The 24,061-nt window shown below is 39.5% G+C and overlaps 1 protein-coding gene across 1 annotated transcript in view; it reads right to left on the bottom strand.

The window, feature by feature from the left end:
- Positions 1–2,807: 2,807 nt before the first annotated feature.
- The window catches only part of IRS1 (insulin receptor substrate 1), a 314,426-nt gene continuing 293,172 nt past the window's right edge, over positions 2,808–24,061 (bottom strand). Inside the window, exons 4-6 of the transcript XR_010474710.1 lie at positions 20,105–20,281; positions 15,852–16,045; positions 2,808–13,626 (exon numbers count right to left, since the gene is read on the bottom strand). The gene's annotated coding sequence lies outside the window, so the exon portion shown is untranslated. The remainder of the gene's footprint in view (positions 13,627–15,851; positions 16,046–20,104; positions 20,282–24,061) is intronic.

The raw sequence follows: 24,061 nt of genomic DNA, 5'->3' as shown, positions 1-24,061 counted from the left end.
GCAAAGGAGCCCTTCTCTCTTTCTAATAAATAGCTAGCAAAGGAAGGCATTCAATGCTATGTCCCTTTGATCAGCACAAAGCTGTCAGCTCCTGCTGCTTTTTTTTCTACTAGCTCTTGTTCCTGGTTAAAAGTGGAAGTAATACCCCCTGAAAGAAATACCCTAGGTGTCCTGCAAATCATCAATCCTATTTTTTTGCCTTGTTGTTTTTCAGTGGCCCACCCTCCTGGCCTGAGCACCCTCCTCACTAACACCCCTCTTCCTCTTTCCAGCCGTTTCCAGAATACCAGTTTCACTTGATACACAATTCAATGTGCCAGTCTGACCTACTGGGACCTTGCTGTCTGAGACTCTACCACTGCGCAGACAGGGGAAACCTTCCTTCTAGCCATAAACAATGTTTACTTCCAGACATTTATATTTCTGTTGAGGAATTTTAAAATATTTCTTAAACACAGCAGAGGGATTTGGGGAAATTAGCTTTTGATAATTTATAACAGAGCTCTAATTTAAAGGAAAAAAAAGCACAATCCAAACAACAAAAAAATTACAGGTTGTGCTTGACCGAGTGTCTGAGATCCCATTTTGCTCCAATCTTCAGGCTGCTGCGTTTCAGACGACATCATTGCAGCTCAGCAGTAAACAGTTTGCAAATATTGCTGCTTGCAGACAGGTCACTGCGCATTTTAAAGCAGGCTCCTTGTTTACTGCTCAGATTATCTGCAATCTGCATTTCTGCTCCTCACAGTGTCAGGATCTGAGATACAGTTTGCAAATATTATGCAAGGGAAATAATTCACAAAGGCAAACAATTACAATCAAGTGTAGAACATGAGACTGGTTGGTAATGGGAGACCAGGGTAGAAGCTTTGGTGCCTGTGTGTGTAAAAGGGTTGCGGGGGGGGGGGAGCGGGGAGTCAGGAAAAGCAACTGTACAAAATATTATTACTCGACAATGTCATATTCTTAGTGACATGTAATGATGTTTAAATACTTTGCCATTTTCCCCCAGTGACTGCTGCACTGGGCGTGTTCTATGTGCCTATAGAGAGATGTTTTTCAAAAATCAGGATGGAGTGAATGCCGCTCGTTGTTCTGGCTGCAAAATGTCAAACTGCAGTGGAAAGAAATACAGCATTGCAGTGGTGGTGCACTGAGGCCCCCGGTAGGAAAGCAGGAGCTATTAAGTGGAAAATTCCTGCAGAGGACGTGTTTCCATTTCTAATGCGAAGAAAGAGGGTGTTGTTTGAGGCTGGCAAGTCTGTGGAAAATACAGAAAACACAGGGAAGATGAGAAAATGACCTCATTGAACTCTGAGAACTTAACCAAACAAACAGCTTCAGCCAACATACCACATTCTCGTAGTGCTTCTGCCCAAACAACAAATTGACCTGTAAATTATATAATCACCCTGTGCCCCATGTAAATGTGGGGACGGAGCAGGGGGTCGTCACTGAGCAGGAAAACCTGCTGCATTAGAAACACTGTGCAGGGGTGAGCTCCCTGTGCCCAACACCCCACCACCTTCCCAGCCCAAATGGAGTACTCACATGAGGTTCAGGTTTAATTGTGCCCTGAATACCAGCAGAATGATGGCACTAATTGTTTATTATAGTATGAACTATTTCGGTACAGCATAAATTTTCCATTTCAAAGGATCCTGAATGCCTGCAGGGAAAGGACTAGGTTTTGTGAGCAGAGGGTGGCCTCTGTAAAAGTTGGTGGGGGTTTCATCGTAGGGCTGGTTAAAACTGCATTCTTTGAACCTGACTCGGGGGGCTCTGGGGAGCATGTTAGGGTCTGTGTTTCCCCCTATAGAGGCCCCCTGTAGCATTGACTTGGACCGCCTGAGTTACTATTTTATATCAACTGAACAAATCCTAGTGTAAAAATGCAAGGGCTAACCAAAGGCTGTGGGTTCTTCTGTGGTGGTTGTTGCTGTTGTTTGATACAGCTACAGCCTGGCAGAAAAGGAAGGTGTATGCCAGCATCCCCAGCATCTGACTGTGCTGAAAGGTTTGATTCACTGTACAAATGCTTGCCTCAGTGTATGGCCAATAACTAACTAATTGAACATAAGAGAAAGTTATTAATTGGCAGAATAGCTGATAAACTGTAATTCATAGTTTACAATAATGTTACTTACAGACCAGAAAAGGGCTTTTGTGTTAACTAAGAGTACATTTGCTGTGGGGACGAGTTCTTTGCTACCGTGTAATTCCAATGTGTACTTTTAAGGGATAGGGCTGCTTTTTTTTTTTTTTTGGATCTTGTTCACACTGTTAAAATCCTGTTCTCTCCCAGTTGCAGATGTTTTTATGCACATCCAGAACCTGCTCTACTGTCCAGCATTTTGCATGGACTTCACTTTACCTATGATAGGCAGGGTAGTAGATAGCATTTATATAGCATAACTATATAGCATATGTTATAGCGTAACTATCAACAGATAAAGTATTTGATCTTGAAGGTGGGTCTTTAAAGCATATGCACAGGGATGGACAAGGTTCAAATATCAGCAGCAAAGAAAAAGCAGCTGACACAAGGCACAAACTACAAATGCACCTTTGAATTTCACATAAGCTACTGTCGAGACGCAGTGGTGTGATCCATTCTATCATTAGATTGGGCACTATTAGCCATGAGGTATTAATTCAGAACGCCTGAGCAGCTGTGAGGATCTCACTAGATTCAGCTCTCAGCTTCCCTCAGCAAAAATTTTAGAGCAAGATAAAGCGAATTAAAGGTGGTTGCTGAGGAGAAAGTGAGACCATCCCAAACTTGATCCAAAGCTGAAACCTTTGCTTCTTGCAGGTGTGTGTTTTCCTTTTTTGTTTTGTTGGTTTTTTTGTGGTTTTTTTTGTTGGGTTTTTTGGTGGGTTGGTTTGTGGTGGGGTTTTTTTGTTTGTTTGTGGTTTTGTTTTGTGTTTTTGTTTTGTTTTCCCTGTTTGATATCTCCCTCAATATCTGGAACATAAGGCAAAAAATCACAGAACTACATACCACAAAAAAATCTGTACATACAAGACTTTCAGCTTTGTTTTGCAGACATACTTGAAGATGTTTGGACAAAGATCAAAAAAAGTGGGTGAAGACTGGGGCACACAGCTAAATCAAACTGAAGTTCTCCCACAGATGTTAAGTATTGCTTTTCAAGGCTCTAGATGCCACTTATTTCAGGTATGGAGGAGGTAGTGTTGTAGTAATACAAACAGGAAATAACTCTGATCTATGTAGCTCAGATCTGAAAACCAATTTGCCCTGAACCCAGCACTGTTTCGGTTTAACCCTAAATGCCTGCATCCTCTGCAGCACCTGTCCAAAAGACGCTCAAGAGCTCTGCAGCGTTCTGTTATTCCCTTTCTGGGAATGTTTAACCAGGGCAAACTATATAGTGCAGCATTTCTGCACGATGCCATGGATTCTGTTTCTCCTTTCTTTACGCTGTGTAACTAAGGGGCACTGTAAGGGGCGCATAACTTACAGACGGGAACTGCTTTCTCCTCCACACTCTGACAGGAAACAAAAAGCTCCCAAAAAACTCAAAATGAACTTTGTGTATTGCAAAAAGAAGCACTACCAAAACAAAAGCGTTTACCGCACCTAATAAAAGGGAAAAGGCAGATTTTTGGTCATCCTTACCTTGTGGCTACAAATAGCAAGAAAAAGAGAGATGTGAGGAGCACTTTGTGTATCGCTAGGCCTCTGGAGTTTAGTACCCTTTGCAGGATAAACTTGTCTGAGGAGTGCAGGGCTTTGTTATGTTTTCTCTGCTTTTTATAGTTTCTTTGTCTTTTAACTAGCAGGCTCAGCTCATATCAGAGATTTTGTTTTGCATTCAGTTTAGAAGACTTTAGATATCTAAAGAGAATTATAAGAGACTATTTTAAATTAAAACTTAGACAAATCTGAGTGATGAAGTACAAACCTGAGATGAGGAGACTGCAGGGAAGCCATGTCCAGCTCCTGCCAATGCACCTCAGTCCTGCCCTCAATTACACTTTCAGAAGTGTGCAGACATGCCTGGTCAAAGTAACCTGTGCAGGAGTTTCATGAAACACAGAAGTATGTAATAGAATTAACCTCAAAATTAATGCTTTGTGAGTTGCCCTTCTCTGCATTGCAGTATCAAAAGACATGGAGTAAAAGAGCCACAGAAATCAGTGAACAAGACTCTGCCTTTTTTTCTTTGTTCTTTTATTTTAAATAGTCAGTTTAATCACAGTTGGGAAACGCGAGCTGTCAGCGTGCCCAGCCTAGATTCAGCACTGTCTACTTGTTCTGACCATAGCGGAAATAGGATACTTGGCCTGTGACCACTGATGGAAGCATTGAATCCCCAGGTTTTTACTAACATTGGTCATAAGGCTCTGGTTTCCTATGTTTTATGAATCGTAAGAGCTTGAAAGAAGTTTTGAGATCATGTGAATCAGTCTTCCTCCTTGTTTAGCAGTTCAGGTACTCCCAGTTTGGACAACTGGAGGATGAGGACTGCAGGACATGCTGAAGAGTAAGCTTCCTTTTTTATCTGGATGCAGAAAGTAAGCCTGTTGTCAATGGTTTCATACTGAGGCAGAAACAAAAAAGGAAACTTCACAGTAGGATGTATGCATAGGACTTGCATGGATAAAATGTGTGTAACCTGCCCCAGCACTGACAAGATGGAGACCTTTGTCTGTTTCAGTAACCGTAGCTCAAGATGTGAGTCCTGCTTAGGAACCAGAGAAAGCAACAAGACTCATCAGGTGTTTAGAAATGATGCCTTGGGAAAGCATTGGGCTTTCAAGTGCTTGACGGGCAGCTGCAAAGAAGGTAATCTGTGTTTTCCATGTCCGTTGGAACAAAAAATGGTTCAAATTATAGTAAGACAGATTTATCTTGGACTGTGTTGAAAACCTGATGTTCAGTGATAGGAGGAGGTACAAGTACAAAACTGAAAGCATTCACCTGAATGCAGATCCTCCTACATACCAGAAGAAATATATAAATCAGTCAAAGTATGGGTCAGTTTACACTTGGAAGAAGGTTTGACTCAACTAGGGGTTGAGTGCTGCTTAGCTAGTTTTGACGCAACTGGGTGGTGCCACCTGTTCATGGAAAAAGCGTAGTGGTAGAACAGGCCCGACATTTGAGAACGATGGCATGGTGGTGGCTTTGGGAGGGTTTGGACCTTGTTGTTCCCAGCTTCTTGAAAGATTTAAGTCACAGTTGACCTCTACAGATATATATAGATATGTATTTTTGTTACAGCAATTGATCTGGCAGTGCAGAGTGCTTAATTAGACTTTCTGCAGACCAGTCTGTTCACAGTGCGAGAGCCTAACCATTAACTGAAAACAAGGCTAAAATTTGCCTCCTCTGTTGAAACAGTTGGTTTCAATATGACATCCTTCAGTTTTACACTAGTAAAGCTAAGTTAAATCACACATGAGGTAAGACAATAGAGATACTAGATATCTGAGTCAAGATCAGTCAACCTCATGATTTCTCTTACCTAAATCTTAAGGAAGGCTCCTCAGAAATCATTAATTTCTACAGTGTGTATTACTGAAAGAAGTCCATGGGAATCAGGGAGAAGCAATAAGGAAGGCTTTTAATATACTTCCTTTTCTGCTTTTGGCTGTGATTCACATAAGTAATGAGTATGATGCTAAATTTGCTCCATCCAGCATAGCAGGAATGTTACCTAGTGTCCCTAACAAGTATTTAGTCTGATTCAGCTCCATAAGTCCTTCTACCACATAGAGGATAATTGCACACATGAGGGCACACCAAGACACTCAAGCTCCACTCCTCTGGGCTTGGGGAGAAACAACACATTTAAACATTCCAGCTACAGTTCCCTTGGCAACGTACATAACAACAACTCAGTAAAACTATGGGTTTCTGTTTTCTTAACCCTTCAGGACATGGACTGGAAACAGTTCAGTCAAACAGATATACTCAAATGCTTTTAAATCCAGCAGGCCTTTTCTCCTCAGAGAAACAACAGCAGTTGAATTCCATGTCAAATTGATCTCCTCCCCTAGCATTAAAGGGTTTAATTCAAACACACGCATGTTTCATTAGCAAACCCTTCATAGAAGTCTGCATGAAAACAGACAGTAAAAACTAATCCCAAACCACCCATGTTTCAAATCATTATAAAGTTCCTGTGAATCAGAGGACACAGAGAAAAATACACAAGAAATTGTATAAAGGACATAAGTACTCTTAAGAAACAAAACAATTTGTGTATTTGTATTTGTGTAGATTATAGAATACAATATTGTTTCTGTTAGTTATAGTAATAATAATGTCTACAGCAACTTTATAGTGATTCCTCCGGGAAATTAAGATACTTCGTAAATATTAACTGATACTATGAAATGATCAGTTTTACACTATCTTTGAGAAATACTTGAGATCTGCCTGTGAGTTTATTCCACTGCCCAATCAGCTGGAGTTTCTTGTGACATTAAGGACATCTGCTCTTTAGCAGTGGATGTTCCTATTGCACAAAAGTGTGGAAGAGGAACCTCCAGCTGAAAGCATGTGCAGGGTGGTAGAAGTCACCAGACCTCACCTGCACTTCACGAAGACCTGGTGTAGATTTTGGGCTGTCACTAGTAGGTAGAATTAACTAACGTGCTTACAAGGCCTCAGTTAATAGCTGCAACACCAATGGTATTCTGCAGGTTTCTTTCAGACAATGGTCTGTCCTCTAGTGTATTCCTCAAAAGTTTAGGTTTATGAAAGCATTAAAACCCTTACCCTAGAGTGGGGTCATCAAATGATGGGCAGTGATTGCCTGAAGAGAACTTACCTTGCTTCCTCAGCATACAAGTGACCTGATCTAGCTTTTTAGCACAGCAAGTGAAACCATCAGTACCTATGATAAACCTATAACTATTCCTTAACTACCAGTGCACTGATGCATGCTTGCTTACTTAAAAGAAGGGATTGAAACTACAAAACTAAATCAGGGATCAAACAGATGCCAGTGCAGTCTAAAGCAATTACAGTTCATAACCCAGCTTTTTCCCCCTTTCTCCTTATAAGCTTTAATCTTTGTTATTTTCAAAAGGAGCCTGCATGACCTTCTCTTAGATCTTCTATCCCCTGATGGAAAGGCACCTTGTCACATTTTGTGGCTTCAAGCAGGTACACGAAAGAGTAAGTACACCTGCAAAATTGTTGAAGGCTCTTTATCCTTAAACTTCTACTGTTCAATCTCTCCAGCATTGTTGTTCATCAATGGAGAGTGCTCACCTTCTCCTCTGCAGCAACTCCTATGTAAATCTCTGGGAAGAAGTTCCCTCTGCCCCCACCTCTACGCTCTGCCTTAGTGCACAACAGTTTGTTAAAGATTATGCAGCATCCTCGCTAAAGCGTGGTTGCCAGGGCGTCCTTGTTCCCTAGCCAACTACTATAGTAAAGCTTTACTGGCAGCCATCCAGCTATGCTTCATTTAGGAACCTCTGCAGCAGTAAAGGATGTGTTTTCCCAATTTACTGGAGAAATAAGTCAGTTTATTGCTTGTCTCTTAAAGATCCTAAGCATTTGGGGAAGCAGTAACTTTTCTCAGAGGACTGTAAGACAGGGAGCCTCTCTTCTCCCTATTCTCCACAAGTCAGAATTTGCATCTCACTGTAGAGAGCTTGGATTTTGCCCTAACCCAGCTAGTGTGGATCCTAGACACGTCAGTGTGGCACTGTGCCCTGGCCAGCACAGGCACAGAGCCACACATGGCGATACCTTCCACGACTGGTAGCTCTTAGTTTTTTTATGTGCAATATATTGTCTTAGCATGGGTTGCTGTTTCTACATATCCTAGTTCATACAAATCCCAGCTAACAGTGCTTTTAATGTCACATTTTTTAACGTCACATTTCCTTGGGCCAACTGCATTTAAAATGGAAGGAGTACGACACCACTAGATAGCCACGAAAAGGCCTTGCTTGCCATTTCAATTAGTGTTAGTGACACCCAAAGATGTAGCAGTGCTATGGCCAGTTCCAGGCTGGACTTCTGCCCAGTGGCTTGAATGGGCTTTGGTTACAGCAGCTGATTGCAGGACACATGGTGCCAGCAGCAGGCACAAACGGTTGCCATTGCAGTAGGACATGTCCCGAGAGAGCAAAAGGCCAGTGCCAGGGCTGAATGAAAAGCCAGAAGAGGGTCACACCAAGAGGACAGCTTGACAGGTCTTCATTGCTCATGCTATGATTATCCCGTCCGTTAAAACCTCTAGGGTGTCACTGCTTTTGAATTTCTCATTGCTAGAACAATTAATCAGGTGCATTTGTGCCCTTAGTGCTATCTCATAGTAACTTTATAGTATTAGTATTCATGCAATACCAGATAAAGAAAGGAGGGAGGCATCCAGGTGGAGGTAGGATTTACTGGGTTATATATTCGTGCTGTCTCCAAAGCAGAATGAGGTTCCATACACTAAGGAAAGGATAATTTAGACCCAAAAAAAATCAGTAAAAGGCAGATGCTACCATTACTTCAGCTGTCATTCATACATCTAACAACTTCTATCTATATGTCAGTTCTTTATCTGAGAATTAATCCAACCTAAACCACAAACTCTGGAATAGCCAAATGGAACAGGCAAGGAAAGTTTCCTTTTTCAAGCTCTTTATTTTGAAAAGGTAAGAAATAGAGCCTTGTGTTTAACACCAGGAGAGCTGCCTAAGTTCCATATTTTAAGGTCTCTTTACAACTTTAGACAATTTGTTATAATTGCATAATTGCATTGATAACAATTTTGCTAATTTGGGCAGCAGTTTACAGTCAAATTCTGGCACATGCTACTTACATGTTAGCTTACACTCTGGCCTTAGCCAAGGAGAAGCCAACCAGATTCTCCAGACAGGTGAAATCAAGACAAATGAAAAACCAGATAACGTTTAAGGTTTCTTCCTGCAGGATGGGTAAGCCTCACTTATATCACTATTCTGAGACTGCAGGCACAGTTATTGAGGAGAGGCCAGGTGCAAGCCAGGTCTAATTCCCAAAACAGAGTAGATTAAAAGGTACAATTGCAGATCTAGTTAGGGAAACTTAACAAAGTTCGTAACCAGTGAGCTGAGAGTGATATGCATTACTAATGCATGCTAATATGTACTCTAAGACTACCTTAGCTATCACGTAAATGTGCTATATAATAGAAGTGGCTGATCCCAAACACATATATCACACTACTTAACAGACTACATTGGATATATATGTATAATTATACACAGACATAAAAATACATAGGAATTATATATGTATGTGTAATGCTTCTGGTTGCTAGTACCTGAACTGTTTGTGCTCTGGTCTCATTAGGGGAAAGGACGTTGTAGTTGCAATTCATTAGATCTTGAAAGGAATAGTAAACACCGTAGCTGTGTTATTAGGGAAATATATGAGGCCAGAAAAGCAATGTGATAGCAAAAGAAATAATGGCAGATGAATTATAGAGGTACATCAAGCCTAACCCTGATACCACCCAAGAAGGCCTGATCATCAGTATTCAGCCCTCAGTATTGCACCTTTCGCTTTGGTGTTTCAGACCTAAAAAAGAAAGGAAGAATTTGGCTTTTGTTCACTGTGTGAAAGGGGAGTGTGTAGCTCCTCACACAGTCCCGTAGGACATGCAGAATTCAGTGACTTGCTCTATACAACCTTTCACTGGAGGAATGTAGAGGCAGCAAAAGTATTTGTGATACTAATTAAAGATTAGAAAATCCTCATTTAGGAAAATGCTTCTTGGCAGGGTATTTCAAAATAACATATTTCTGTCCAAAGTGATGGAAAGGGCTGTATTTCTCAATTAGTTAGAGAAAAGGGGATTAAAATTCACCCTGGTTGGGGTGAAATGGGTTACAAAAATGAGACATAAAGCATTTTACTTCTGTGCCAACAAGAGACCAAACTAAAGAACAGTCCCTTAAGGACTGAAAAGTAACAGACATCTACTCATAATAAAGTCTCATTTAATGTAATAAGCTATTTGAAAAATTGGTAGCTCTCTTCCTAAAATAAATCAACAAAAAAAGTCTTTCTTTGTCACAATTAAAAAAAAAAAAGTGAAAAAATTATAACCAATATTGTGGTTAATTGGAACGTCACCTATAGTTACAGCATCAAATTTTACCAAAAGAAAGACTTTTAAAACTGAGATAATATTTTGAGACCATGTTGTACCCAAAACTTGGAACTTTTGACCAACTTCATTTTGTATGGACCTATGGACCTTGTCAGAGTAGGAGGGGAAAACAAACAAACAAACAAACAAACAAAAAATACCCCAAACAACATAACAAACAACAACAAAAACCACAAAAATAGCTAAAAAAATATTTTAAAATAAAGATAAATTAATAGAGTATCTGAAAAGAGCTGCATAATTTACAGTTTTTACTGATGAAATGTAATCCACAGAGCATGAATTGATATTAATAAGTGTACAAAATAACATAATATCCCTCATGGTATATGGAAACGTTGGCTATACTTATGAGGTTTTTTGGAAGTACTGTTGTCATGGTTACCATTAAGCTGTCTGTATGTTTTAATATGCCCTATTTTGTAAGGTTGAGGTTCAATTCAAGTTCATATGAAGCAAATCAACTGAAGTTTTCAGATGTAGTCTCTAATTTGATGTGCATCTTTCTCTTAGAGGCCAACTTGAAATGCTTTTGGCACGATTTTTAAGTGATGTCAAACGCCTTCACATGCAGCAGAAGTCAATGCCCTGTGTGCAGTGACTGAGTCATGATTAATCTGCCAAATGGCACAGGCCATAACAGACTTGTTTTAAAAAGCTATAAACCTGTTTCTGTTGGTATAGAGAATGGTTCTGTGCTCTTACAGGCTGAACCCAACCACCATTAAATGTACAAAGTGTCATTCTCTCAGCAGCATGTGTTTATTTGTTCGAAGCTATAGGAATGCTTAAGTGTAATGTTGTAAAACAGAAACAAAATTACTGTGTGTATCATCGATAATCCAATACTTTTGGCCCATTGAAATGGCAAACTCCATTTCCCCTTTCCTTTTGTGTATTTCCTCAGGTTCAAATGTTGTGGGAGGGGGAATGAAAGGCATTTTGCCTTTTGTAGTTCATTAAAAAGCATGGGGTTCAAACAAAAGTACTGAGACTCAGCAATAAATTCAAAAACTCCTAACCAGGGTAACTGAGAATTAGCTCAGGTAACTCCACGTGGGGTTTGCATTACACACAGGGTCACACTAATGTGTAAAATATCGTTTTTGCTTTTCTGTGGAAACAGATGGCCCTGCTCCTCAAATTAGCCTCTTTACCTTATTAGCCTTCAGAAAATTCTTTTCACCACCTCCGACAAACCACCTGGAACTGCAGAAGACTCCAGGAATGGCTCTTTCCTTGCCTTCCCTTTTCTGAATTTAGCTTTAGCTGAGCAGTGTGGCAAGGAGGTGTTGATCATCTTTGTATTGCAGTGCACAGAAGTGAAACCTGCTCATAGGGAAAGGAACTTTTGTGGTAAAGTTTCAATATAGCTATAAGCATTTAACATACAATTTAGAATTAATTTTAATAGCTCCTACTTTTCTCTTTGGTATGAAAATGAGAAAGTTCTAGACCAATGTCTCTTTGTATTCTAGGCTCATCTTTTGCATAGTCTTCCAGCTTTTAAGGCAAGCTAGCTGCACCCACTGTGTTCCCCATGGCAGGTCTGGCTGACTTCAGCACTCTTCTCGTAGAAGTATTCAAAGACTGGATTATTTTCCTCTTGATTGCTGGGCTGTTAGTTTCCTTCATTTGCTTTGTTGCCTTAATGAAATGGTCCCTGGGGACATCTCGCTGCAGCGGGGTGACCCAGAAGCATCTCTTTTCAGGTTGTCTCTACTCACTGATACATCTCACAAGTGCGCAGGATGCAATTGTTAATAAATTCTTGCCCTTTCCAACAGCTCCACGAGATTTCTGAGTCACTAATTTACTCAAAAAAGAAAAAATGAAGAACACAAAATGCAACATAAAACACAAGGAGAACCAGGTCAGCATTTGTGTTGTAGGAATATGTGTGTTATCACGTGTGCCTATGTGCACGTATACAGTTGTGTATCTGTCACGTGTGTTGGTAATGTCACAGAGACACGTAATAAATGTTACCATGGGCTTTAGAAAACACTCCCACAACCTACCTGCATATTATTTATTAAATTTATTCATTTATCTATCTTCTGGGGACCCATTCAGACATATAAGTAGAGTTGAGACATCTCTGGATGGGTGTGTATTTGTAATCAGAGATACTCAGTTTTATTCTATTTTTTATCAGACATCTCAACATTATTTCATTATTTGATTTCACAGTGTGCATTCTTTATGGCTCTTCACCTATTTTGATACTAAATGGGCCAGTAAATTATAAGCTTTATTGCCTAAGCATCATCAGAGAGCTGAAGATGACTTGCAAGCAAATTGGATTGAAGGAGGCCTCTTTGGTCCCCGTTTCCAATTCCAGTGTATGTTCAGATGAGTAGAAAATGTTTGCTGCTAACCTCAATGCACAAGTGATCCACTTTCATACACTTGATGATGTGGTCTCTGATCTATGGAAAGAGGAAGAGAGCTCTGAGACTCCAGATGTCCAGATGTGCCTATTTGTTATGCTGTGGGCTCTAGATACCTGGAACCATGCAAAATAGCATTTCAAAAGTCACTTTCTAGGTCACAGCATGAGATTGTAGTGATAACATCTCTAAACAGGCTGCCTTTGAAGAGAAAGGGTCACCTGCTTTTGCAGCATGTCAGACACGGAACTGATCAAGAGACTGGCATGGCAGGGTAAGCTGCCTCCTCTAGGATGTTTACATTATAGATGTGTGAGAATATTTTTATCATGAGCCCATGGTTTTAAACAGGTTATTAGGAAAGTACCAGCAGGGGGGCAGAAAAATAAAGACTGCCTCTCAATCTGTTGATTAAAATCAAATAATTATTTAGAGCCTAACTGATCAAATTTTGTAATTTTTTTTTTTTTTAAGTAGTCCTTATGCTGCCCGCTTGATGTTAAGTGGTAAAACAGTACAGGAGTGAAAATATCCTGGAGCCCTATATCGTCTTCATTATCTTCACTGAAGTGAGTGGAGAGGTGTGAAATTCCAGCAGAGAGGAACATGCTGTTTTAAGAGGAAGTGCTGACATACAGGCTACAATTAGACAAAAAATGACTGCTGACATTTAAAAATCATTACAGAGAGGAAATTGTGAGTGTAATTATGCCATCATTGACACTGTTCAAGTGTGCTGATACATTTTTGCTGATCAAAATCAAGTGTTTATATTTGTAAATAGAATGCACTTAGCAACTCTATCAATGGAAATGTTCTAGCCAAGAACTGAGGAAAATGGAGCCAAGTCACTTCGATGAAAACTTTTTTCCTTTTGGTTGATTTTCAGTATTTTGATTTCAGGATTGTTTCTTGCTAACAACATTGTTTCTTGTCATTCAGCATTTTCAATTACTGTTTGACAGGGTTTTGTGTGTAGGGTTTTTTTGCATAGAACAGTAAGAACGGCCATTCTGGAGCAAGCCAAAGGTCCGTGTTGCCAATATGTATCCTGTGTTATCCTGTGTCCAACAGTGGCCAACAGTAGATGCCTACAGAAGGATATAAGAGAACACCAAGTATAAAATTATATTGGCCAGACCAGTCTTCTAAAATGTGCTCAGGGACTTTACACACTGCTTATAAACATCAAAATAGTGCAGTTTTTCTGACTGGCTTTAGAAATAACCTGACAGTGGAACCAGTGCAAAGGGAGACATGATGTCAGCAAGTGGCAAAATATGTAAAAGTTATATACTTGGAGGAGTTTTTGTTACCTGTGCTAGTACTGAATTCTTGGTGCTGCATTATTTAACACAGTTCTGCCTTAAACCCTGTCACAAGTCATATGACTTATATTCCATGACAGGGAAAAGTGACCAATTGATGATACATACAAATGCTCAATTAGGAACAGGCAACATAGGTGGAAGTGTATGTTTCTGGCTGATTCCAAAACCAGATTATTTTTTTTTATTCTTGGAGATATGGGAGATTATAAACTTCATAAATGTGAAAGCAGAAGTGTTTATAAAGCCTTTTGAGGGAAGTAAAAAAAAAAAAAAAGTCTTGGCTTCTGCAATAAAACGTCCAAAACAAAAAGTGTCTACAAATGCTAGTCTTCCTGAGGATAGCAATTTGTTCACAGTATGCTGGAACTTGTTTATGGCAGAAATTAAGAAAAAGACTAAAAATGAGGACAAAATAAAGCATACTTATAATGAGATACTTCACTTTATCAAAACAGTTATTCTTGAAGGCTGTGGTAGAAATATAGATATGAATATTGAATGTCAGCTTCTCAGGTTAAAACTAACTACTCCTCAGCCTGCATCTACTGAGCTCTAAAATTCCCCTGAGTATTTCTTTGTTATTTTTATAGGAAAGAAATATAAAAATTGGTTTGTCTTTGCCTTTTCTTTTTTTTTTTTTTTTATTTTGCTGTTTATTGACTTTGCCCTTTGAGAAAGGGGATTTTTTTCAACCCATCTATTAATTTTCTGGATGTCCTCCTGCAACCAGGTTTTCTTCTTTTGACATTGGGTCCATCACTTTCCATCAGTGTCCGTGTTTCTTGGATGTCAAAACATATAACTGGTCAAATTGTGTTACCAGAATAACATCAAGCAACTCCATAGTTACTGCATCAGCAAAAGAGCTCATTTGATAATGTCATTTTATGATTGGATGAGTACTGTAATTCATTTTTAGAGTGATAATGATTTCCATGTCAAAACACAGAATTCTTTGTGCCATTAAAATAGTAGAAATCAGTAGTTAGGGAACAACCCATATTGAGTGTCTTGAGAGAGGCCAGTCCCACAGGTATTTCAGATGACTGCTTACTGCAGCAGGGAATACTGAAGAACCCATGAAACAGCGGGCTGCACAAATAGGGAATAAAACTTTACTAGTATATAAAAATCTGACCAAATAGTATGATACTACTGTGCTTTATAAGATTTACTTAGAAGGCTACTTTCATCTTTATCTCCTGTTTCACTAATTCATCCCTTTCTAGATTTTTTTTCTCTGAAAAAAAAGTTTTCCATACATTGTCTTTCTGGAAAGCTCATTCAATTACTGCTTAAAACAAGCTGAAGAAAAAAACATTTTCTTGTTCTCTGCTAGTTTTTGAAAGACAGAATTTGAGGAAAAATTCATCTGTGTCTGCACATTACACGGGTGCCACACACTTTCTCTTTTTAAATACCTTATTCCAAAACAGCTTGAATCCTGGTAAGATCTAATAATTTTTTTAGTCATCATTCTCTATGTGTATTTGAAAGACATTACTCTGTCTGAAATTCTACTAAATACAAGATTGACAGGATATTGCTGAGTATTGGGACTGTCAGTTAGTTAAAGCCTCATTCCTAACTAAGGGAGGCAAACACAAACCAGTGCAAATGAACAACCCTGTATAGTCCACCAAATTGCAAGGGACTCAGCACCAGTTCAGGATCTGGCCCTGAAATCAGAATTGGAAGGGGCTGTGAGAGGTCCTCTGGTGCATCCTCAACAAAGAGTCAAATCTATATGTTGTCTTAGCTTATAGCATAGTGGTGATTGTATTTTGTGGAAGGTGTTGTTGGTTGGGTGTTTTGTTTGTGTGGTGTTTTTTCTTTTATTTTAGTTGTTCTTTTTTTTTCTTTTTGTTAAGACCATGATGGGCATTCCACAACTTCCTGATGAAATGTATCCATCTCCACTTCTGAAGAGCTTTATCTAAAGCCTAACCTGAATCTTCCTTGACATCAGCTCTTTGAATACCTACCATGCAGTTCTTTTTGCAGTAGGAATCAGTCTTTGAGGTTAGCCTCCAGGAAAGCTTCTAGCCTCTGTAACACAGCAGCCTGCATTTTCTTCACTTAACAAACACAAGCAGTGCTGGTCTCAGAGTCTTGCTGGGTGCTTTGTGTGAGGCAGAAGGAAAAAAAACACTTCCCCAAATGAAACACTGCATCAGCACTGAAATGAGGAAAAATACTGTAAGCAATTAAAAAAAGCAAGTCCTTGAAGACTGAAGGGTATCTCCTTATATTGTCTACATTTGACAGTATACCATATACTTTATGCTTTCATTGCAAAACATTTTGTCAGTCTCTCATTTGCCAAGACATTGTCACTATAACATAATGCAAGCCATGAGCTACTGCTTTGATAGCCCAATTCTGTCAGTTGTCTCTATTTAAGCATAAAGGCCCCTTTCAACAAAAAAAAATTCAAAAGAAATCTATTTTGCAGTCTTTCCTCTGACCACTCATCAGTGAGGTGTGAGCTTCAGAAGTTGTGCAAAGATGAGTAAATGCTAACATTGAAAAACAGCTGCAGTATTGTTTTCTTGGACTGTGTATTATTAATAAAGCCAGTACAAACAGCAAGTGTAGTAACAGTGTTCAGAAGAGTGATTCTACTGAAGGACTTCGTGTATAGCAGTAGGAGAGACTATGTAGTAGTAATAGGAATCAATGCAATTTCATATCAGTTTGTTTTGATAACATGGAATGATCTACCCTGTCAGGTTTCAGACAGGGACCACATTTAAAGCCCTTTAATCTCCATTGTGAATAATAATCTATCGAGGTTGTCCTTTCTCATCACCATACCAAGGTATGTGATCTACGAATGCACCTAAACAAGATAGTATAATCATTAAAACAATGGAGCTCTACTTCTTGATACTACTGCTATATAAATGTAAAATAATAGTAACAGAAAAGCGTTGCCCAATTTTAGTGAAACATACTGTAGTAAGAATAATCATTCTTTGATCTGTTCCAGTTTGAAAGGCTTCAGCTGAGCCTGCAACTAAGTTACAGTCATAAATGAGACTCGAAAACTGTTAAATCTTTCAATTCCATGAATATAATATGCTATTTCTGCTGTACAATTAATTAAATGAATATATGACCAATGTGTACATAAAAACATGCAGTAGCAAGTCTGAGGATAATGCTGGATAAAATAAGAACAATTTAAATTGTAAAATATGATTTATCAACTAAAGATTTTCAGCTATAAAAAAACCTCATTCTCTTCCCCCACAGTCAAGTACCACCAAAAGGAAGATCGGGAAATCTCAAAACATGTGAGCAGAATATCAATCCAGCAGAGAATGGCACGAAACAAGAAAGGTAAGATACTATCCAAATTTGATGGTTGAAACATTTTTTTCTTCTGAACATACTGCTAATTAGCACTATTTACTTGGGTTTCATTAGTTAAATTTCAATTGTTATATGTGTGAAATACATTCTGCAGCCTGTAAATCTGTAAAAATTACATTGTTAATTGGGATAACTTTGTGACCATTTTGTGATGCCTCAAATCAGTGAAACAGAACTGGTGACACTGAATATGCACTGCTGGTACACCTTGATAGAATTGAAATGATTAAGTAAAGTATAATCTTTTAATTACTGAGTTTTAAACACTAGTATCCATAAACCAAGAAATATAGCAGTATTTGGATCTAATATTATTTTAATGCTTTGTGCAGCAATCGCTTCTGGTTAAGCAATTGATATTAATTATGTAAGCATGAATCATTCATACACCAGGGCTTTATGTCCATCACACCAGTGAAGCAGGTTTAGATTTAGACACAGACGCAGTTGGCAGAAGCAGCACTTGTAGTGCAACAGCTCAAGAGGCTTTGATGGTTTAATGTCAGGGCATTTGTAAACCTGGTAGGTTTACCACATCCAGATAATGTAAGTCAGCATTGCTTATAGACATTAAGACACTGGCATTGCTGGTGAAAACTGTCCTACCAGAGGGACTGAAAGAACAATATTGGGCACTGATAAGGCTTCAGTCCAGTGATGAGCACATGACTTCCAGAAAGTTGATAAGTGACAAGGGAAAGCACTATTAGCTAAGAGGTCTGAGAAGAACCAAAAAAAATCTAGAAAATACAACTTAAAATGTAAGATTGAATAAGTGGAGATAATTAGTGTGCTGAAGAGATGACTGGAATAACAGTCTGCACACAGAAAAGGCTGGTGTGAAGAAACATGCTTAGACAGTAAGAAAGGTGAGAACAACATAATTGGCAGTAAGAAAGACTCATACTGGGCATTAGCAAAAGCTTTCCAATGCTAAGAACCAGCTCAGACACAACGTTTTTTTGGGGAGGAGCTATGGAGATGCTCTGTCGCAGAGGTTTTAAGAACAGGCTGGACTAATGTCGATCAGAAATGAAGCAGATGTGGCCAGGCCTACACTGAGGCAGTCCTTAAATGACCTCATACATCCTCAGTATCTTAGAGTTTCTAAAATGCAGTAAGTGCTCTGAATTCCCGCTAATCTAGAAGTTCTTGCTTCCCTGCTGCTCTGCACCCTCAGAAGGGGTGGCATTTCTGTTGGGACAATACACAGCTCCCTAACACATGAGCTAAATTGGGGCGCTTCCCTGGTCAGTGTGCTGCTGCCCAGCATACAGTTCTGGATTATATTATTAAGCAAGGCTGTAGTACTGACCTTTTAAACACATAAACCCTAATTATACTTAGGCCTTAACCATGGTGTATAAGCTAGAACTTAAAAATACCAAGTTATTTTTCTGTTGGCTTCAGTGACATCCTCAACAAAAACTGAAATATTTTCCAGCTGAGGTGTGAGAAAGCTGGATTGCCCTCCCCTTGCAGAAAGGTAACTCACAAGAGATTCCATACACAGGTGTGCAGTCTTAGACCAAGGTAAAGCTGATGCAGATGCATGATCTCCACTAGAACCTATTTGCCAAAGTAAAAGGGTGGGATGCTGCAGATCTTTCGCAGCCCTGGTTATGGTTGTCTTGAAAGTTTTCATTGTGCTCTTCAAGTAGGCCACTCCACAAAGCAACGTTAAAATTGTGCTTCAGTGTGATCCTGAAAGCGGATTCACATACTGTGCCTTGCGTCTATTTTAAGAGCAGGCTCTTCCCTGGCCTGCATTACAGCACCACGCCAAATTCCCTTCAGAGCTACTTTAAAATGGTGTTATCTCTTGAGCTTATAGGTCTAGTAAGTGACTGAAATTAAAATTACAAAACAACAACAAAAACAAAACAAACAACAACAAAAAACCAAACCAAAACAAACACACAAACCCAAACCAAACAATGACAAATGACTAAGAAAGCCTTACAATCAAAAAGGTATGGCGCTTTTTGGGTTTTGCTTTTGTTTTTTGTCTGCATTTAATTCAGTATTTCAAGACATAAAATGAAGATTTGGGGAGCAAAGTTCAGAGGTGGTATAAACAATTTCCTGGCATCTCTCTTTTTTCTTCTTTAAGAGAATGCCTGGCTTCCTGCTGAGTAGAACAACTCTGGAGCATCACAGGAGAGATGCACCAATCTACTCGTGTTACTTGGTTGGGCAATACAGTGCTTTATTTCACTGCGGCTGAACATCTCTGTCTTTGACAGCCTGTTTTCAGCAGTCACTTTGTGCGTGAGGCCTTAGAAAAGCTTTTCTAATGATTGTAGAGCAAGCAGGAATATGCCATGAGTGTACTGGTAGGTAAAATGAATAACTATTCTGGTTTGATTCTGGAAGGCTGGCTACAAGTACTGTAGGTGAAGTTTTCAAAATATGCCTTAAAAAAAAAAATATATCCTTAGCAAGTGCCTCTTGAAAGAGTAAACAGCCAAAGTGGCTTCGCTTTGTGCTTCATTTGCAACAGTTATCTGACCCAGCCTCACACCTCCCAGCCTCTAAGTCGGTAACAGGTCACCTCAGCCTCATGTTACACGCTGTAACCTTGCCCTGCCATTCATGCTTAATGTGGTCACAGCTTGATTTCTTATGGCATGCTGGGACTCCTGGCCAGATTTCTTTGCCAACAGGGGAGAAAGTCAGCTTGACAAACTGAACACTTCCAGTGCAAGCAAAGGAAAACAGTGTTGCTTTTTACTCCAAAAATATATACACACACACACACAAACGTGTGTGTATATATATATATAGACACACTCATATATACATATGTGTATAATATCTTGCTAGATTAATGCTTCTTTATGTTGCATTTAAGACTTACAGTGCTGTTCTGAGAGAAAAGCAACCGTTTCCCTTGTCAGAGAGCTGCAACTCAGCCAGTCCATTCAGTATGAGAACGCCAAGTGAGCCATTTGAGACGTGTGATCTTTCAGCTGCACAGCATCCCATTCATCATATGCTTCAAAAACACAGTATGTAGAGCTAGAAAAAACAGGAGCTGCAGAGGCAAGGAAAAAATCAATTAGCAGGAAAGCCCATATATGAAATGGGCCCGCACGGAATCGCCCATTGCCATTTTGAATTTCCTGAATTTTTCTCTCTTCTTTTGGGTGATCTTGGAGCACATTCTCTGTATTAGGATGAGAGGAAAGGAGTCTTCTAGTCCCCTAATTATACACTGGTAATTTAACAGAACACTGAAGGACTCAAAGTATACAAAAGTAGCACTAAGCACAAAGTTGGCTTTATATCCTTTTCTCCACACCCCCTGCCCCACTGCCCCAACAAAAATTTCAGATATGGCAAGCCTCAATGTTAGGAAAGAGGCTGTTATAGTCTGCAAATAGTTTCCATCCTGGAAGAAGGCGCACCCAATGGAATTTAAACACACGCTGCAATCTCAGTTACAGTGGCATAAATTAGGATCAATTCCACTGAGGTCAGAATAGTTATATCAGTGTCAGACACATGAGGATTGAGCCCAATTAACTGCAGCAGAGTTAATTCTCATCTGCTTTCCTGTAAGTCACAGCAGGATCTGGCCCCTAGTTTTCAGCTGGACTCTGTCCACATGGTGGGCCAAATCTGGCTTTGAATTTCAAGAGAATAAAATAAATTTTATTGGACCTATTCCCAATTACAGTAGTGCAAATTTAGGCCCAAAGATTATTTAGAGTTCAAGCACTGCACAGTGGCCAGCAGCTGAGGTCCCATCAGACTTTGGCCCAGGTGGACTGGAACAGAGTGCAGACTGCAAAAGCATTTCTGTGTGATTTGAGGTACCATGTTTCAGACCTATGTTTGATCACAATTATTTCTCACATGGATGAAGGCAGCAATTCCAGAAACAAATCGGACATGTGGAATGCACTTATCTACCTAGTTCCCCTCCCACCCCCGAGAATATTTTTCAACTTGCAAACTGCTGGAACCCAATCCTCATGTAATACAGGAAATGTGTAACGGTGATACCAACGACCTTAGTAAAGTGCAAGCTGTGAATAGCCCTGGTAAAGCTGAGCAGCCAGAAAAGACTAAAATGTTGGTATGCGAGCTGTCCATTTCTAGTGCAGGTGAATGGCTTTTAGAAACATTTAAACCAGTTGGAGTACACTCAACCCAGTCTTTGAGTAATGGAAAAAAGAAAGAAGCAGGGCAATAAAACATAAGAAGTGCAATGACCACGTATACTAACATTAACAGCAAAAGATTCTTCTTTCAATGGCAGGAGCAGCAATACAGGCAGTGGCAGAGCTTAGCGAAAGGCTACAGAAGCACTGATGTGGGCCATAAAATGGAAATGGGCACTTGAGGAGGAGGAGACCGCCCTGTTTAATGGAGAGGAGGGAGCAGCAGCAGCTCGCCCTTTCTCCTTGATGGGTGACGGCTGCCTCCTTCCTGCAGCAGCTCCATGCAGCTGGGTGCTCTCCGGTAGGGCAGTAACTGAGAGTGAGAAATGTAGCTGTATACAATCAATTCCTTATTAAGCATTCTTTCCCATTATTTAAGGTTGAAGTGATGCAGAGCTTAATGAATCTCTGCTTTCTGACAAATAATAAATATACCATACAAATGAATTTCAGAGGGAGTGAGACTCTTCCTGAATTTGAATGGAATTTAGCAAATAGTCCCAGATGAAACAACGCAGGGAAAAAATTAAAATGTCAAAACACTTCATTTTAGCATTTTCAAAATTGAGTGTTTCATTCTAGCACTGCCAAAACACTTCCAAAAACTTTCAAAACAAAGCTTTTTAGCTGTCCATTTCAAAAATTGGCCTACATTTAAAAAGAAAAAAGCTTTAATATGTGTGAAGCAGACCAAGACAAAAATCAAGCCATTCCTTTGAATCTGAACTAAATATTTTGGGTTGAACAAAAATGATACATTTCCTGATTATTTTTCATTTTGCCAACATTTTTTAAAAGCTTGATTTGACCAAAACTAAAATACAATTCTGAAAAAAAAAATCGTTGTGAGATAAAACTATTGACTAAACATTCATGCATTACCAGACTCCAGTTGTAGGTAATCTTCTGCCCAACTAACGCCTTTGAGTTAACAGAGCAGAGTCAGGCCCATTACTTTACAAAAACTATTTAAGCTTATTGATTTATTTTTTAATTGGAAAATCTGAAGAGATTTCTTTTTATAATAGTGAAATAACAAAGGTTCTGTCTGAAAACTGCCCGTCAGAAACACTTCTCTAGCCACACAAATGGTAGGTGTAGACACTTGAAGACATGGCTGTTCTCTATGGCGCTGTATCGCAACCAGCCTTCTGCTCAGCCCCATCCTGGACCTGGATTTCAGCCTCAGCTCCTGGAGCATCCCCGCTGCCCCAGCCTGCCTGTGCTCAGGCCCTGGCCTTGCAGCAGCAGTGGAGGGAGAAATCAGCTGTCACCTGAATTGTGCCTCACAGGCAGCATTGCTGCCACTGCTGCAGAAGCTCCCGTCCCTTCCCATGGAAGGCAGTGAGGAGGTGGCAGCTGGGAGCCCACTCACAAAGAGCCTGGAGATGAAGCACCAAACTGCCATCCTCCCGAGAGGTCCGGCAGCAGCACTCCAAATCAATAATTTCAGCTAGGAAGATTTGGCTTGCAGGTGTTTGGCTTTCTGATGAATAGCTCTGATTTTCTACAGAAAGCAGATACTTTTTTGTGGAAAAAATATTCTCAAAAAATCCAATTTTCTCTTTAAGGAACAGATTGAGATGGAAAATTTTTGACCTATAAATTCAGCAACACATGTGATTTTTTTTTTCCCCCCCCCCCCCAGTCGTTTCTGCTTATCCATTGACTTGCCTTGCTACGGAAAATTGCACAGAGTGTCACCAGCTCTGAGCCCAAAACATTGCCCGCTTTCCCAAGCTCCATCCATGGGCTTAAGTAAAGATGTTTCTGTCTGTGGGCCTTGCTTTTTCTCATATACCAATCCCCCATCAGAGGTACAACAACATAGTACTGTATTGCATGTCACTGCATATTATGATCATGTTCCCATGTCAGCTAATGGAAAAAAAGGTTGCTTGCAAGGACCTGTAGACACAAAGAGCACAGAACAGGTCACCAGGAAAGGGGAGTCAGATTTCGTAGCTATCGTAGAAGTATGAAATATTTTATTACCAATACACATGTGCGGACATTCGAGAATTTATTTGCTTCCAAAATAAAAAGCAAAGACATATTATCATAATAGCAAAAGAAATTAATCTGTGTTTGGGATTTGTTATGATTCAATCAGCAAAAGAAAGGAAATCCAGGGTCAGAGAACACCCCCTCCCCACTGTCTATCACAACGGGTTACCATCCTTAATTTTACCCAACTGTGTCATATTGTGACCAAATATTGGAGGCTTGATCCTCAGCTTTGAAGTTTTTCTCTTTTGTGGAATTGAACCAGAACCACAAAATTTTTGAAAACGTGGTGCTCGACTGAACCGAATGCAGTTTTTCTCTGTGAAAGAAAAACCAAACAGAAAGATTTTGCCCTTCCAAGGGATGGTTTTTAAATTGTCTTTGACCCTTTTTCTTCATATTTATATTGGCTCTCATTGTTTTATTAAAATGATTCAATTCAAATGATTATTTTTGTTTTTAAAAGACAAATATGGAAACTTTGATAATTTTTTCAAATATCTACTGCCTTTAATAAATGCTTTCCAGATTTGGCTTGACATTCTTACAAATTTCAGGATTATCTGAAAATTAGTTCAAGTAATACTTTGGCCCTGCTTTTTAGTATTTTGATGTGTCAGTATTAATTGATTTTGAGTGTT

This window comes from Columba livia, chromosome 9, assembly GCF_036013475.1.
Source record: "Columba livia isolate bColLiv1 breed racing homer chromosome 9, bColLiv1.pat.W.v2, whole genome shotgun sequence".
Classification (NCBI taxonomy): domain Eukaryota; kingdom Metazoa; phylum Chordata; class Aves; order Columbiformes; family Columbidae; genus Columba; species Columba livia.
This window is presented reverse-complemented; position numbering and strand designations above follow the sequence as displayed.